General features: G+C 42.9%; 3 non-coding genes across 3 annotated transcripts; 1 reads left to right on the plus strand and 2 right to left on the minus strand.

Moving 5' to 3' along the window:
* Positions 1–1,245: 1,245 nt before the first annotated feature.
* trnat-ugu (transfer RNA threonine (anticodon UGU)) lies at positions 1,246–1,319 on the minus strand. Its single transcript has one exon. It is a non-coding gene; the product is annotated as a tRNA-Thr (tRNA).
* Positions 1,320–1,926: 607 nt separating this feature from the next.
* trnar-ucu (transfer RNA arginine (anticodon UCU)) lies at positions 1,927–2,016 on the minus strand. The gene is given in 2 exon segments: positions 1,927–1,962; positions 1,980–2,016. It is a non-coding gene; the product is annotated as a tRNA-Arg (tRNA).
* A 1,103-nt stretch (positions 2,017–3,119) lies between these two features.
* On the plus strand, positions 3,120–3,191 carry trnaw-cca (transfer RNA tryptophan (anticodon CCA)). The gene has a single exon. It is a non-coding gene; the product is annotated as a tRNA-Trp (tRNA).
* The last annotated feature ends 10,933 nt before the right edge of the window (positions 3,192–14,124 follow it).

The raw sequence follows: 14,124 nt of genomic DNA on the forward strand, positions 1-14,124 counted from the left end.
GCTTATTTTATTTTATTGTCTCATGTAATTTGTAATTTGTAAACCATTAACCTATGAATTTATGTTCTAATATAATATTTGAAAGCGATTATGTAGGGGGGGCAATCCATGGCAGAGGGGCATTTCAGCGTATAACAGGTGTTACAAAAAAAAGTTGAGCCGCTCTTTTTCCATTTCGTCAACCAATCAAAGGGCTTGTGATCAGTGTTTCTACTGTCGATGCATATCGCCTTTTAAACCAACGCACGAGCGTGCAATAATCCTAGACAACTCAGTCCAGCTATACTAATCATCAACAACAGGTGAGCTCGAAGAACCAACTTAGCCAGATCGTAATTAGCACGATGATCTCATCTTAGATGTGTCCGTTCATCTCGGATGTGTCAAGCGACGTACGAAGAACGGACCCCTGGTTTTGACTTTATTGCAACCCTTTGACTTTGATTATTGCTTGTCCCTTTTGGTTTGTTTGCTTGGTTTTTGTTGTATATATTTTTTGTGAATACTTTCACTTTATGTTTGTGCACGCACCAGTAGTAGGGGTGTGGCTGCCATTTGTTTTGGGGAAAAGGGAATTTATCCACTGTTTTTGGTTTAGGGAGATAGGTAAGTTATCTGTATTTTTGTTTGTATTTTGTTTAGGTAAACAAGCTTGTAAAATACAGATACCCGTTTTGTTTATTATTTTGGCCTGGGTCCACCCTGAAGCTGATCCTGGTGTTGTGTCAGTATTTTTGTTTGCTTTGTGTAAAGCAATACAAACCCTGTCTTTTTGCCAGCCGAAGTGCCTGTCTATTTCTTTCCGGTATATTACACCATTATATCCAACCTTGTTCACACAGTTTAAAATAGAACCCCGAACCTATCATTTGCTGTACGGCCCAACCCTAGACTGGGACGTAACAATATATATATATATATATATATACTAGCTTATTGACAGCCATTGTCCTCATTTAAATGTAACCAACATCAGCAAATGTTCCACGGCTACTCAGAAAATGATTCAGTTCTTGCAAATCAAAATGCCACTGTTCATTCACTTCTGTGGGATGAATAGAGTTACCTTGCTTGAGCTCCATGGACAGGTGTCTACCTGTGGAAAACACATGAAAACTGAGCCGAAATCCTGGCTGAAAGCAAGATACCCTGCCACAACCTGAGCCCACAAGCACTTAAGCCTTGAGCTCCTCGTGCAGTTGGACCCAGACCTTGTCTGGTGTACCAAGAGATGAAACTCACAACAGGCACTGCTGGGATTTGAACCCAGGATCTCCTGTTTACAAGACAGGTGCTTTCACCAGCTAAGCCACAGTGCCAATTGCCTGGGTGGCACCTTAGGCATGACCCAGCACTTTTAACCGAGACTCTCCTGGCTAAGACATAATCTGATCGCAATGCTAATATTTCCTCCATCCGCATGCAAACCTCGCTGAGCTGGTGAGACGAGTACTCAACCAGCGATGCCATGCAAATGCTTTGATGTTTGTTTGCCCATCCTAACTTTGATTTCGGCTTGATAAGATCCCAAAAAGGGTGAAAATCCTCAAGAAAATGTCAAGTTTTAGATCTGTAAATGGCACACAAGCCACAGCAAACAAAAGGTTATGGCTTAAAATCCACATGCCATGCACATCTAAAAGCAAGCAAGCGTTCATCAGATTGCTGCTGTGGACTTTGGCTCTTTGTCCCATAAGGATTGCGTGAATCAATGTCGTAACCTTTTGTTGAAGCTGGAGTTGAGCTGAGGGCTTGATTTGGGACAAATGGGCAGAAACATGTGGAAAACAATGATATTTCTTAAATTCAGCTGACAAGTCATTCAATCAAATATGGCACATAGAAAAATGCATCTTGAACAGGGATTCCTGACCAAAGATTTAATTTTAGACATGGTGTGTGGATGAAAAGAAGGTAACTAGTTAGTGACTCTGGCGGGACTCGAACCCGCAACCTTTGAATAGCTCCACAGCTGAGTCTAGAAGTCCAATGCGCTATCCATTGCGCCACAGAGCCAACCAGGGTGTTTTTTTTCAGGCTCTCCAAGATTCATGGATGCTCAAGTTCATTAGGCAGATGCTTTTTTTGTTGCTACTAATCAAATTCCACCAAATGCAAACAACTATGGCAGGTGCTGATCCCACAAGCTGTCAACAGCGTCGACAGAATGCCCTAATTTCACCATGGAATTTGCCACAGAACCCTGTCTGACTTGCAAAGTTATTCAACTCTGGCTGTAAGAAAGGCAAGAAAGGGATAGCTTTCGCACCAACAGATGATTGTTGCAGTTGTATGGATCTGCATCAATATCCTTGACTTCTCACAGCATAGCTTTGCTTGCTAGTGAAGAAGTTGGCACTTATCTTCATCAAGCGCTTGCTTCTTCGATATTTTGGACTATGTAGACATGGTTGTGTTGTTGAGGCAAAGCCCGGAGCAGGGTGCCAAAATAAAGGCTACAGGTTCTGAGCTGAACTTCCTTTTCACGGATGCTGAAAAATTCTTTTGAGATGTCCCAGCACGTTTGATTGCTGAAGTCAAGAAATCAGCTTCTATTTGACGATTGGGTATGAAAAGTTGTCATTGATCATGACTTATAGGTTCATTTCATCTTTCTGTCTGTATTTTGCAGCATTGCCCATAGATGGTTGGAGAGGTTGCTCTCTAAACTGCTTTCCTGTTTTGCTAAGGTAAAACGTGAACGTGGTTTCAGTCTGAAGCCTAAAGATCCTGAACTTAAGCCAACCAGTACACTTGTGTGTATTGGAAAGATCCAATAAGGTTTTCCAGTACAGATTTGAATAAAAAAAGGCCTCACTTGGTGTTTAACAAAACATGCATGAAATCTGGTCATTTTGTTTGATTCTATGGTTCATTTTACATGCTGCACAGTAAGTGGCAAAGAAAAAGTCTTGTTTTGAGGAGGAGGTCAAGTCATGGCTGTGAATTGTCTTGAGTTCCCCAAATCTGAGCATCCCCATCTTGAAGCTTGGACAACTTGGAGATTTAGGTACAAGTTGTCACACTCACACTGCCATTTGATCACGAAAAACGCTCTTGATATTCATGGAGGGGGGAAATCAGACAGGTTAGCCAATAAGCTTCTGCTGGCAATGTAGGACCTCGTGGCGCAACGGTAGCGCGTCTGACTCCAGATCAGAAGGTTGCGTGTTCAAATCACGTCGAGGTCATGAGCTGCTCCCTCTGTGTGTGGCGGCGTGTGTTGCTGGCGTTTTTAAACAGGTTCGTGGTAGAAATTTAAATTTCATCCAATCTCTAGGATGACCATGCATGTTTGTGTCAACCTCTTGATAAAAGATGACAGTGCTCAGGTAACAACTCACTGACCTAATTACTAAAAAAAAATTATACGTAAGAAATAAATATGAATAAAAAGAAATACAAAAGTCTTTCGGTTTGCAAACTTTAGTATGTCGAGTGTGTCCGGTAGTGAAGAAATTATGAAGTCTCAGACCAGGCGCCCAAAGCACTTCATCACTACTGAGGTGAGGGCTACAGGGCGATAATCAGGGGACAAGAACAATGATGGACTCTTTGAAGCATGTGGGGATCACCGACTGAGATAAAGAGTTAAAATGTTGAATATTTCAGTGAACACAGACGCTAGCTGGTCTGCGCAGGCATGCTAGCGGCGCTAATGGCTGCAGACAGGAAGTCACTGCCAGCACCGGAAGCACGTTCATCATCACCGAGCACGAAGTGAGGAGAGCCTTCAAGAGAGTGAACACCAGGAAAGCAGCAGGACCAGATGGCATCTGTGAGGGCTACTGACTGAGATAAAGCCCTCACAGATGCCATCTCAGGCTACTGACTGAGATGGCATCTGTGAGGGCTACTGACTGAGATAAAGAGATGTTGAATATTTCAGTGAACACAGATGCTAGCTGGTCTGCGCAGGCTCTGAGAATATGAGCTGAGATGCCGTCTGGTCCTGCTGCTTTCCTGGTGTTTACTCTCTTGAAGGCTCTCCTCAAGTTCAAGTTCAAGTAGGCTTTATTGTCACTTCAACCATATACAGTTAGTACACAGTAAAACGAAACAACATTCGTGGTAGAAATTTAAATTTCATCCAATCTCTAGGATGACCATGCATGTTTGTGTCAACCTCTTGATAAAAGATGACAGCGCTCAGGTAACAACTCACTGACCTAATTACTAAAAAAAACGTATACGTAAGAAATAAATATGAATATAAAGAAATACAAAAGTCTTTCGGTTTGCAAACTTTGATATGTCGAGTGTGTCCGGTAGTGAAAAAATTATGAAGTCTCAGACCAGGCGCTCAAAGCACTTCATCACTACTGAGGTGAGGGCTACTGACTGAGATAAAGAGATGTTGAATATTTCAGTGAACACAGATGCTAGCTGGTCTGCGCAGGCTCTGAGAATATGAGCTGAGATGCCGTCTGGTCCTGCTGCTTTCCTGGTGTTTACTCTCTTGAAGGCTCTCCACAAGTTCAAGTTCAAGTAGGCTTTATTGTCACTTCAACCATATACAGTTAGTACACAGTAAAACGAAACAACATTCGTGGTAGAAATTTAAATTTCATCCAATCTCTAGGATGACCATGCATGTTTGTGTCAACCTCTTGATAAAAGATGACAGCGCTCAGGTAACAACTCACTGACCTAATTACTAAAAAAAACGTATACGTAAGAAATAAATATGAATATAAAGAAATACAAAAGTCTTTCGGTTTGCAAACTTTGATATGTCGAGTGTGTCCGGTAGTGAAAAAATTATGAAGTCTCAGACCAGGCGCCCAAAGCACTTCATCACTACTGAGGTGAGGGCTACAGGGCGATAATCAGGGGACAGGAACAATGATGGACTCTTTGAAGCATGTGGGGATCACCGACTGAGATAAAGAGTTAAAATGTTGAATATTTCAGTGAACACAGACGCTAGCTGGTCTGCGCAGGCATGCTAGCGGCGCTAATGGCTGCAGACAGGAAGTCACTGCCAGCACCGGAAGCACGTTCATCATCACCGAGCACGAAGTGAGGAGAGCCTTCAAGAGAGTGAACACCAGGAAAGCAGCAGGACCAGATGGCATCTCAGGCCGCATTCTCAGAGCCTGCGCAGACCAGCTAGCACCTGTGTTCACTGAGATATTCAACATCTCTTTATCTCAGTCGGTGATCCCCACATGCTTCAAAGAGTCCATTATTGTTCCAGTCCCAAAGAAACCTCATCCTGCTTCCCTCAATGACTATCGCCCTGTAGCCCTCACCTCAGTAGTGATGAAGTGCTTTGAACGCCTGGTCAGAGACTTCATCATTTCTTCACTACCAGACACACTGGACCCACTACAGTTTGCATACCGTCCAAACCGTTCCACAGACGATGCAATCTCACATCTCCTCCACACATCTCTCACTCACCTGGACACTCGGAGGGGGAATTATGTGAAAATGCTCTTCATCGACTACAGCTCTGCATTTAATACCATAATTCCCTCCACACTCACCACCAAGCTGGAGCACCTGGGACTCAGCTCATCCATGTGTCAGTGGATCTCCAATTTTCTGACTGGCAGACCACAGGCAGTAAGGATGGGCGGCCATGTCTCAGCCTCCATCACTCTCAGTACTGGAGCCCCCCAGGGTTGTGTTCTGAGCCCCCTGCTGTACTCTCTGTACACCTCTGACTGCGTGGCCACTACCAACTCCACCACCGTCATCAAGTTTGCTGACGACACTGTCGTGGTGGGCCTGATCACCAACAACGATGAGACGGCCTACCTGGAGGAGGTTGAAAATCTGGAAAACTGGTGCCAGAGAAACAATCTCCTCCTGAACGTCAGTAAGACAAAGGAGCTGATAGTGGACTTCAGTACAAAACAGGAGAGGAACTACCAGACCCCCATCATCAACAAGAGCCCAGTGGAGAGAGTGGACAGCTTCAGATACCTCGGTGTTCACATCACGCAGGACCTGACATGGTCCTGTCACATCAACACCGTGGTAAAAAAGGCCCGGCAGCGTCTGTACCACCTCAGACGCTTGAGAGACTTTAGACTGCCCTCCAAGGTGCTCAGGAATTTCTACTCCTGCACCATAGAGAGCATCCTGACAGGAAACATCACGACCTGGTTCAGGAACAGCACCATGCAGGACAGACGAGCTCTACAGAGGGTGGTGCGATCAGCTGAGCGCATCATCCGCATCGAGCTCCCTGACCTGCACTCAATCTACACCAAGCGGTGCTGGACCAAGGCCAGGAAGGTCGTGAAGGACCTCAGCCATCCCAACAATGGACTGTTTACTCTGTTGCGGTCTGGGAAGCGATTTCGCTCCCTGAGGGCCAACACAGAGAGACTGAGGAGGAGCTTCTTCCCGCAGGCGATAAGGTCTCTCAACCACACCACTAGGCAAAACTAACACAATATTTTCACAGTTCTCAAAATCAATCAATCAATCTCTATACATCCATGGACACTATGGACAACTCCACGCACATCACATCTACACTACATGTTCACGTTTACATTCTGGACCATTACACAAAGTCACTTTAATAACCATTGCACAAAGTCACTTTTTCTATGCATACAGTGGTTAATCAATCGAACTGTAGGTCCTACCGTCGCCGCGCTCGGCGGTACCGTTTGGCTTTGTGCGTTTGCTGGCTTTTACCGTTGAGTGGCGCTATATAACTACAGACTGACGCCTCATGCCTTAATTCATTCTCTGCTGGATTAATGAGACACAGAGTTTTAGAACTGCACGTAGTAGCGGATAAAATCAAGTAAAACATTGTAGTAAAACAAATTTATAATCACAGAACTAAAATGACGATACAAATGTAGAATTTAAATTAAATTAAATCTTATTAGGATCAAATTTAAACAAAATAAATGTTAACACAGTGAGCCTTTAAATTTTATCACGTGTAATTAGAAAAGACGCGTGTAGGGTTTTGTGTCGTCTTATATCTTGTGTTCTTTAAATTTATAGTAGATTTATTAACTAAAATAAATGACCATAAAAATTATAACATTGTCAGGACCTTCTACTGCGTCAGCTGATGTTGGTCATTCAGCCCCGCTTGTGTTTTTGCGTTTATTATAAGAATGAAATGCAGTAGACTGATATGATCTGTAACGGATTCGACCCATGTTGCACGGGCGGCACCATAAAGCACGGACACGAGGCGAGGTCTTACGGGAAAAGGGTCATTTATTTAGGTAAAATGGGGAAGGAAAGTGTTGAAGGAGGGAGAATGGAAAGAAAGGGATAAAGATTGTGCATGTGCAGTTCCGGGGGCTGTGCCACACTGGCATGCGGGCACACAGCTGACAATAAGTGTTGGTGCGCGGTGTGGCAGAACTGAGCACGCGGAGGCAGCGCCGTCGATGGCCGGCGCGAGTCCTCGCTGACGTAAAAAAAACTTAACACAAACGTCCTCGCAGCCTTTTCCTCTTCGGCAGCGGGGCTGCGAGGGCGGGCACGGTGCGGGAGTGAAGATGCCGCGGGAGCTCGCGCAGCTCTTTCTCGCGCTGTCCTCAGCGCGGAGATCAAAGGGCGGAATTCTAGTGTCCTTGTTTAAAGTGCCTGGCCGCGTCACATCTCCCCACTGACATGCTCCTTTCATATTTTCCATTACATCACGTACTTCCCAGACCTCAGACAAACCTCCGCGCCTTGCTTTTATAATGCGGAGCAAGCCCGAGATCATATTAACGTTAATTATCGTCAGCCGGCACAAATAAGCGGCCCCGTCCCTTTGGTGCCTATTCAGGGAGCCTACGGAGTGAGGGAGTAGTTATAGTAGATTTGGGCGTACACCCATCACACGCGCACGCCGTGGCAGATCATCATAATTGTCCTAAACTTGTATTTCATAAGGTTTTCCGAGCGGTGGTACAGCGCAACGGGGGTCATTATTTACTATTAAACATTAAACGAATTTACAAAACTTTATACGTGCGATTAAGCGCTGATTCTACGTAGGAAAGTAAAGAAGAGGATCCTGATGCTCAACATTCCGGAGACCAAACCCCATTTAAATTAAATTAACAAATATTGCATGTAAATAACAATAGCCCACGTTTAAAAAAGCATTTTTATTTAGATTATAAAAAAATAATCCTGCATCTGTTTTAGGTGTTCCAGCTGCCACTGTTCTAAAATTCAAATTAAATCAAATCTTATTAGGATCAAATTTAAGCACAATAAATGTTAACACAGTGAGCCTTTAGATTTTATCACTTGTAATTAGAAAAAAAGCGTGTATGGATTTGTGTCATCTTATTTCTTGTGTTCTTTAAATTTATAGTAGATTTATTAACTGAAATAAATGACCATAAAATTAAAACAGTGTTAGGACGTTCTACTGTGTCAGCAGATGTCGGTCTTTCAGCCCCGCTTGTGTTTTTGCGTTATTATAAGAATGAAATGCAGTAGACTGTTATGATTTGTAACGGGTTCGACCCATGTTACTCAAACAACTCAGTTCAGGTGTAAGTAAATGTCTGTGCTGTTTGGGGGAGGGACGTGCTAATGATTTGGTCGGCTCTGTGTGTGTGTGTGTGAGAGAGAGAGGGGGGTGTCGCGGTCGTTTTCAGTGAAACAAAGGCTCAGCTGAAAAATGTTAGGCACATCAGTCACTTAACCCCCAATAAAAGGTATTTGAGTGTTATGATAGTTGTAATATAACAGATGCGCACTGAATACTAAACCTAAACCAGGCACGGAGATTAATGAACCAAGATAGCCCCCATACCTGTTAAAAAAAAAAAGAATAATAATAATAATATTATTGTGTATAGACTGATTAAAAACAATGCAATTTATGCTATCATAAGGAAAATAAGTTCTTCCATTCCAATGATTAAAAAAGGTACCAATGTCAACTTTAGAATCTAGAATCCAGGAGATTAAAATTACACAAATTTAAATCACTGAAAGTCTCCAGAAGAGCCTCAGATTCAAGAGGTTTTTAAAGTGGGGAGAAATGCATTTCAGTTCCTCTGAATGTATAGGTGAGAACAGCCGATTCACACCTGGGGAGGGTGAATCATTTGTATTTGAATGTTGTCTGGCATTGTAAAGCACTATAGTGACACTAAAAGAACAACCCAGGATTAATGGGAATTCTTATACTGCATAAACATTATTTAGCACCAAAAACTTCCTCGCGTTTGGAAAAACTATGCGTGCGGTTGAGCGCTGGTTAGACTATAGGAAATTAAATCGGAGGGTTTTTATTTAGACTATTAACAAAATAAGGCGTGCCAGCTGCCACTTTTTAGTTAGAAGTTTTCAATACAAAGCTTATAATGCCCACATGACATGACGGAATAAGGCACGGCTGGTGATGATTGGGGTTTGTTGGGTTACAGTGGATTTTACTACACGGTGTGAGTGCAATGGCCATCCGTCTGCTCGCGCTGACTCTGCTCTCCTCGGATGGTACCGCCCCCCTCCCACCTCTCGCTCCTTTGAAGTTCCTGGGGCGCGTTCTATTTGCCTTGCTTGCATGCCGCACTTCCGCGTTGTTGCACGCGCGCTGCATACACAGCGCGTAGTAAAATCCACTGTAGCCCAACAAACCCCGAGTATTTTCTAGCGCGGAGTGCAAGCCCGGGCAACGATAGTAACGATAGCTCACTAGTCATGTGTAATTCTGCGGTCCCGCTGCTTCGCATGTCTGAAGGGGAGGCCGCCTAACTAGTGAGCGAGGAGCGATATTGATTTGGGCGCACGCCGTGACAGGCTGAAAAAACTGTCAGATTAATGTGCAAAAACTATATAATTAAACTATATAAGACTACATGCCTTTATAAGACTTAACTTTTATTTAAGCGCACTCACAATAACGAAAAAACGTTGTGATTTTGTAAGTGTTGTAAGCTGTGCTGCTCTGTATTGTTTTTGGTAACCTTGAGCGCGTCAGAAAATGAACGCAAACGTTTATTTAAAGTCTGCTTGCTGTTTTCCCGACGCGTTCATAATCATTATTCTACTTCTGCCGGTGCACTCTGGAAAACTTAATGCATGCGGCTGAGCGCTGATTAAAACTATGGAGTAAATTAAAGAGTAGAATCACGATTCTGAAGTCCTGAGCCCAAACCTCATTTAAATTAAATTAACAAATACTATAAGTAAAAAAACAATAGCCCACGTTTAGAAACCGTTTATAAATTCTTTCCGACATGAGTTGGCCCGGTGTTATGCGCAGAGCGCCGGGAGATTTCCTGAAGCTCCGAAATCACTGGGGCATTTTTTCTAAATAGCCGCTATCTTTAATAACTTATGGAGGTTTTGAGCTGTATACACACGCATTCCTGCCTAAACAACTCTTAAAACTACACCTGTGACACAATAACAGTAATATTTCAAACATTCTGCAGGCTGATATTTGGAGAAAGGAAAGAATAATGAATAAACCAGTTGTTGGGTCAAAATAACCCAACCAGGTGTTTATTTGTAAACTACATCTCATATGAGCCAACATGAGCAACCCAACAATGTGTTTAAAGTACCTGAAATAATCCAGAACTTAAATAACAATAAACAGATACAGAGATACGCTGTATAACGGTCACTGTTGTATTTACGGCAACGAGCGAAAATGTCACTTTGCGCCACCTGGCGGCCATTTTACGAATGACTTTGAAATGCAACTAATTTATTTTGGCCGCTGACGTTTTTACGCGACGGTGAGCGCGACGGTAATAACCATTCCGATTGATCAACTACTGTACTTGCACAAAATTATAGTTCTATGTATACAATATATTTCTATTTTCAGGTTGTATTTTTTCTAGTTAAATTTTTATTTAAATTTTTTATCATATTTCTTATATTGATATTTATTACTTATAAGTTTTAATTCTCTTTTTAAGGTCACTGGCAGTCGTGTAAGCATTTCACTACATTTCGTACTGTGTATGACTGTGTATGTGACAAATAAAATTTGAATTTGAAGTAGTCTGCAATTTCCAATTTTCAGCCTTTGAGAATTTCTTAATCCAAACTAACCCTCTTAATTGCTTTGAACAACTTGTGCCAAACACTCTTTTTTTCCTAATCACCAAGGTAACGCCTGAACAGGGACTTGAACCCTGTACCCTTAGATTAAAAGTCTGATGCTCTGATGACCCATCCTTTCCCAATGCTCGTCCATTGTTTGACACATTTGAAGAAACCAAGCACTTGTGAACCCTTTCAAGTGGTGAGGTTGGTCATGAGAATTTTAAACTTTCACACTGACTGATAACCTGTCCAGTATTTATGCTGAGATCAATCGAACCATTAAGATTTCTGTTTAACTGCCATGTTTTCAACATTTTCTTCCCTAAAAAAAAGGGATTCTGACCTTCACATGCAGTGAAAGTTGTTACCAGGATCACTCTTCTGAACAGCCCTGCTTCTAAAGTTTTATCTTGGATGAATGAATGTCTTATATGCCCATGGTATGTGAATTCCTTCAAAAAGATCAGCATTATCGACAAAGGTTGGCCTTCTGGACAAGGAGACCACGTGACTCAAGTTTCTGAGGGAGTGGGTACTCCACCTCTCCCAAGGGCCAGTGACACAAGAACAGTAGCAGAGCATGGGGAGGAATTGGGGGCTATTTGACCTGAACGCCCGACCGATTCAGTGGACCCAGTCGAAAGCCTGTGCCGTTGCCAAGAAAGTTTGGTTCTCCTGCAGCAGTTTCCCCCAGTCCCGTTGGAGCTGATGTCTCCAGTGCGCTGGCATCACCACTTGCTCCACTCCAGTCCTCACCGGTAAGCCAGCCTGTTTTTAATGTCAGCTGACATGTGGGTCTAGTGCCTATATTTAGAGAGAAGGAGGTTGATTCTTATTTCGCAGTGTTTGAAAAAATTGCAACCACGTTAAGATGGCCAAGAAGTTTGTGGACACTGTTACTGCAGTGTAAATTAACAGGAAAAGGACAAGAAGCATGCTCTGCTCTTTCTTTGGAACAGAGCCTTGATTATGATGTGGTTAAAGCTGCAGTCAAACCAAATAGCCAAACATTTGTTGAGTTTGCTCGTGAGAAATGCTTGCTCTTTGAAAAATGGTGTTCTGCAAGTAATGTAAGACGTTTTGAGCAGCTTAAAGAATTGATTCTACTAGAAGAGTTTAAGTCTTGTCTTCCAGAGCAGCTAGTTGTGTATTTAAATGAACAGAAGATTGATGTCTTTTCTAAGACTGTGTTTAATATGCCCATGTCTCATAGTAATTCTTCCTTGCGTCAATTGAAGTCACGAAACAGAACTGCTCAAGCTCGCTCTCCAGTTAGCCCTTCGCCTGAATCCCGTAACTGTTATTATTGCCACGAAAAAGGTCACTTAATTGCCTCCTGTCCGGTGTTAAAGCGCAAGGTGGCTCGTCAGCAGCCTGCTAGCAAAAAGGTAAATGCTGCAGGGCTGCTGGCTAAGTTTACTGGGGAATCGGTGTTTGAGTCTTTTATATTTTCTGGTTATGTATCTTTAGTTGCTGGTCAAACAAGAAACCCCATTAAAATATTGAGGGATACCGGTTCTGCTCAATCGTTTATTTTGGAAAATGCATTACCCTCTTCAGAAGCTTCTTATTTAGGGAGTGATGTGTTAATTCAAGGCATAGGTATGACTGTAATTCGGGCACCTTTGCATAACTTGTATCTAGAAACCAAAAGCTTTTCTGGTTTTGTTAAAGTTGCCGTTCGTACAGCATTGCCAGTTAGTGGTATTTCATTCATTCTGGGGAATGACATTGCTGGAAACCAAATTTTTCCGCTTCCAGAGGTTGTATCTGAGCCGATTACTGATTGTCCAGAGTTAGAAGTTTAGATTCCTTCAGTATTTCCTGCTTGTGTGTTAACGCGTGCTCAGCAAAAGAAATTGAGTGATGTAGTAGATTTGTCTGACTCTTTCTTATGCCAGGAGGAAACCATTGAGGAAAGCCTGCCTCAGCTTAACCCCAGTGTGAAATTTACTGATGTTCCAAAGGCTACTTCGAAACCAGATGCCAAACTTCGCATAACTCGTGCCAAGTTGGCGATAGCTCAGAAGGCCGACCCTTCGCTAACCCATTGTTTTGAGACTGCGGTGAAGAAAGGAGAGCTGGAGAAGCACCCAATTGCTTACTTCTTGGAAAATGGAGTTTTAATGCGAAAGTGGTCACCACCCTATTCTTTGAATGGTTCGAGTGATGTATATCAGGTTGTAGTCCCTCAAGAACTTCGCAACGAAGTTCTCATGTTGGCTCACGACCATCCTTGTTCTGGTCATGTGGGCGTACGGAAAACCTACTTGAGGGCGTTAAAATATTTTGTATGGCCTGGTATGAAAAGACATGTAGCTCAATATTGTAGATCGTCAACTTGTGGGTAAGCCCAATCAAACCATTCCTCGTTTTGTGGTTTTGAATAAAAGTTAGGTGAACTTAGAAGTTCACATTTGTGTGTGGGGGGAAATGTTACAACCCGCAACATTTTGGTCGCGCTGTGTGTGTTTAGGCTTCTGTGCTTTGTAGCGTGTGTATATTGTGCCCAGGTCGAGCTCCGCTCCTGATTCCACTCCAAGTTTTCCGAATGCCACTACACCGTGTGCAGGTTTGGCTCCGCTCCCATTCCACTCCAGGTTTTCGACTGACACTACACCAGCGGCTGGCTGACCTTCCACACGTGCACTTCCGCCCTGCGTGACGTCAGCAACGAGTGGACCAGTTATAAACCGGAGAGAGACCCGGGATTGAGGAGGCGTGTAGGCGAGGCGTTGATTGTTTTGGAGAGAGAGTTGTTATTTTGGTGTTTTTGATATTGGCTTGTGTACCCTGGTTTTGACTTTATTGCAACCCTTTGACTTTGATTATTGCTTGTCCCTTTTGGTTTGTTTGCTTGGTTTTTGTTGTATATATTTTTTGTGAATACTTTCACTTTATGTTTGTGCACGCACCAGTAGTAGGGGTGTGGCTGCCATTTGTTTTGGGGAAAAGGGAATTTATCCACTGTTTTTGGTTTAGGGAGATAGGTAAGTTATCTGTATTTTTGTTTGTGTTTTGTTTAGGTAAACAAGCTTGTAAAATACAGATACCTGTTTTGTTTATTATTTTGGCCTGGGTCCACCCTGAAGCTGATCCTGGTGATGTGTCAGTATTTTT

Source organism: Clarias gariepinus, chromosome 5 (genome assembly GCF_024256425.1).
Source record: "Clarias gariepinus isolate MV-2021 ecotype Netherlands chromosome 5, CGAR_prim_01v2, whole genome shotgun sequence".
In the NCBI taxonomy this organism is placed as follows: domain Eukaryota; kingdom Metazoa; phylum Chordata; class Actinopteri; order Siluriformes; family Clariidae; genus Clarias; species Clarias gariepinus.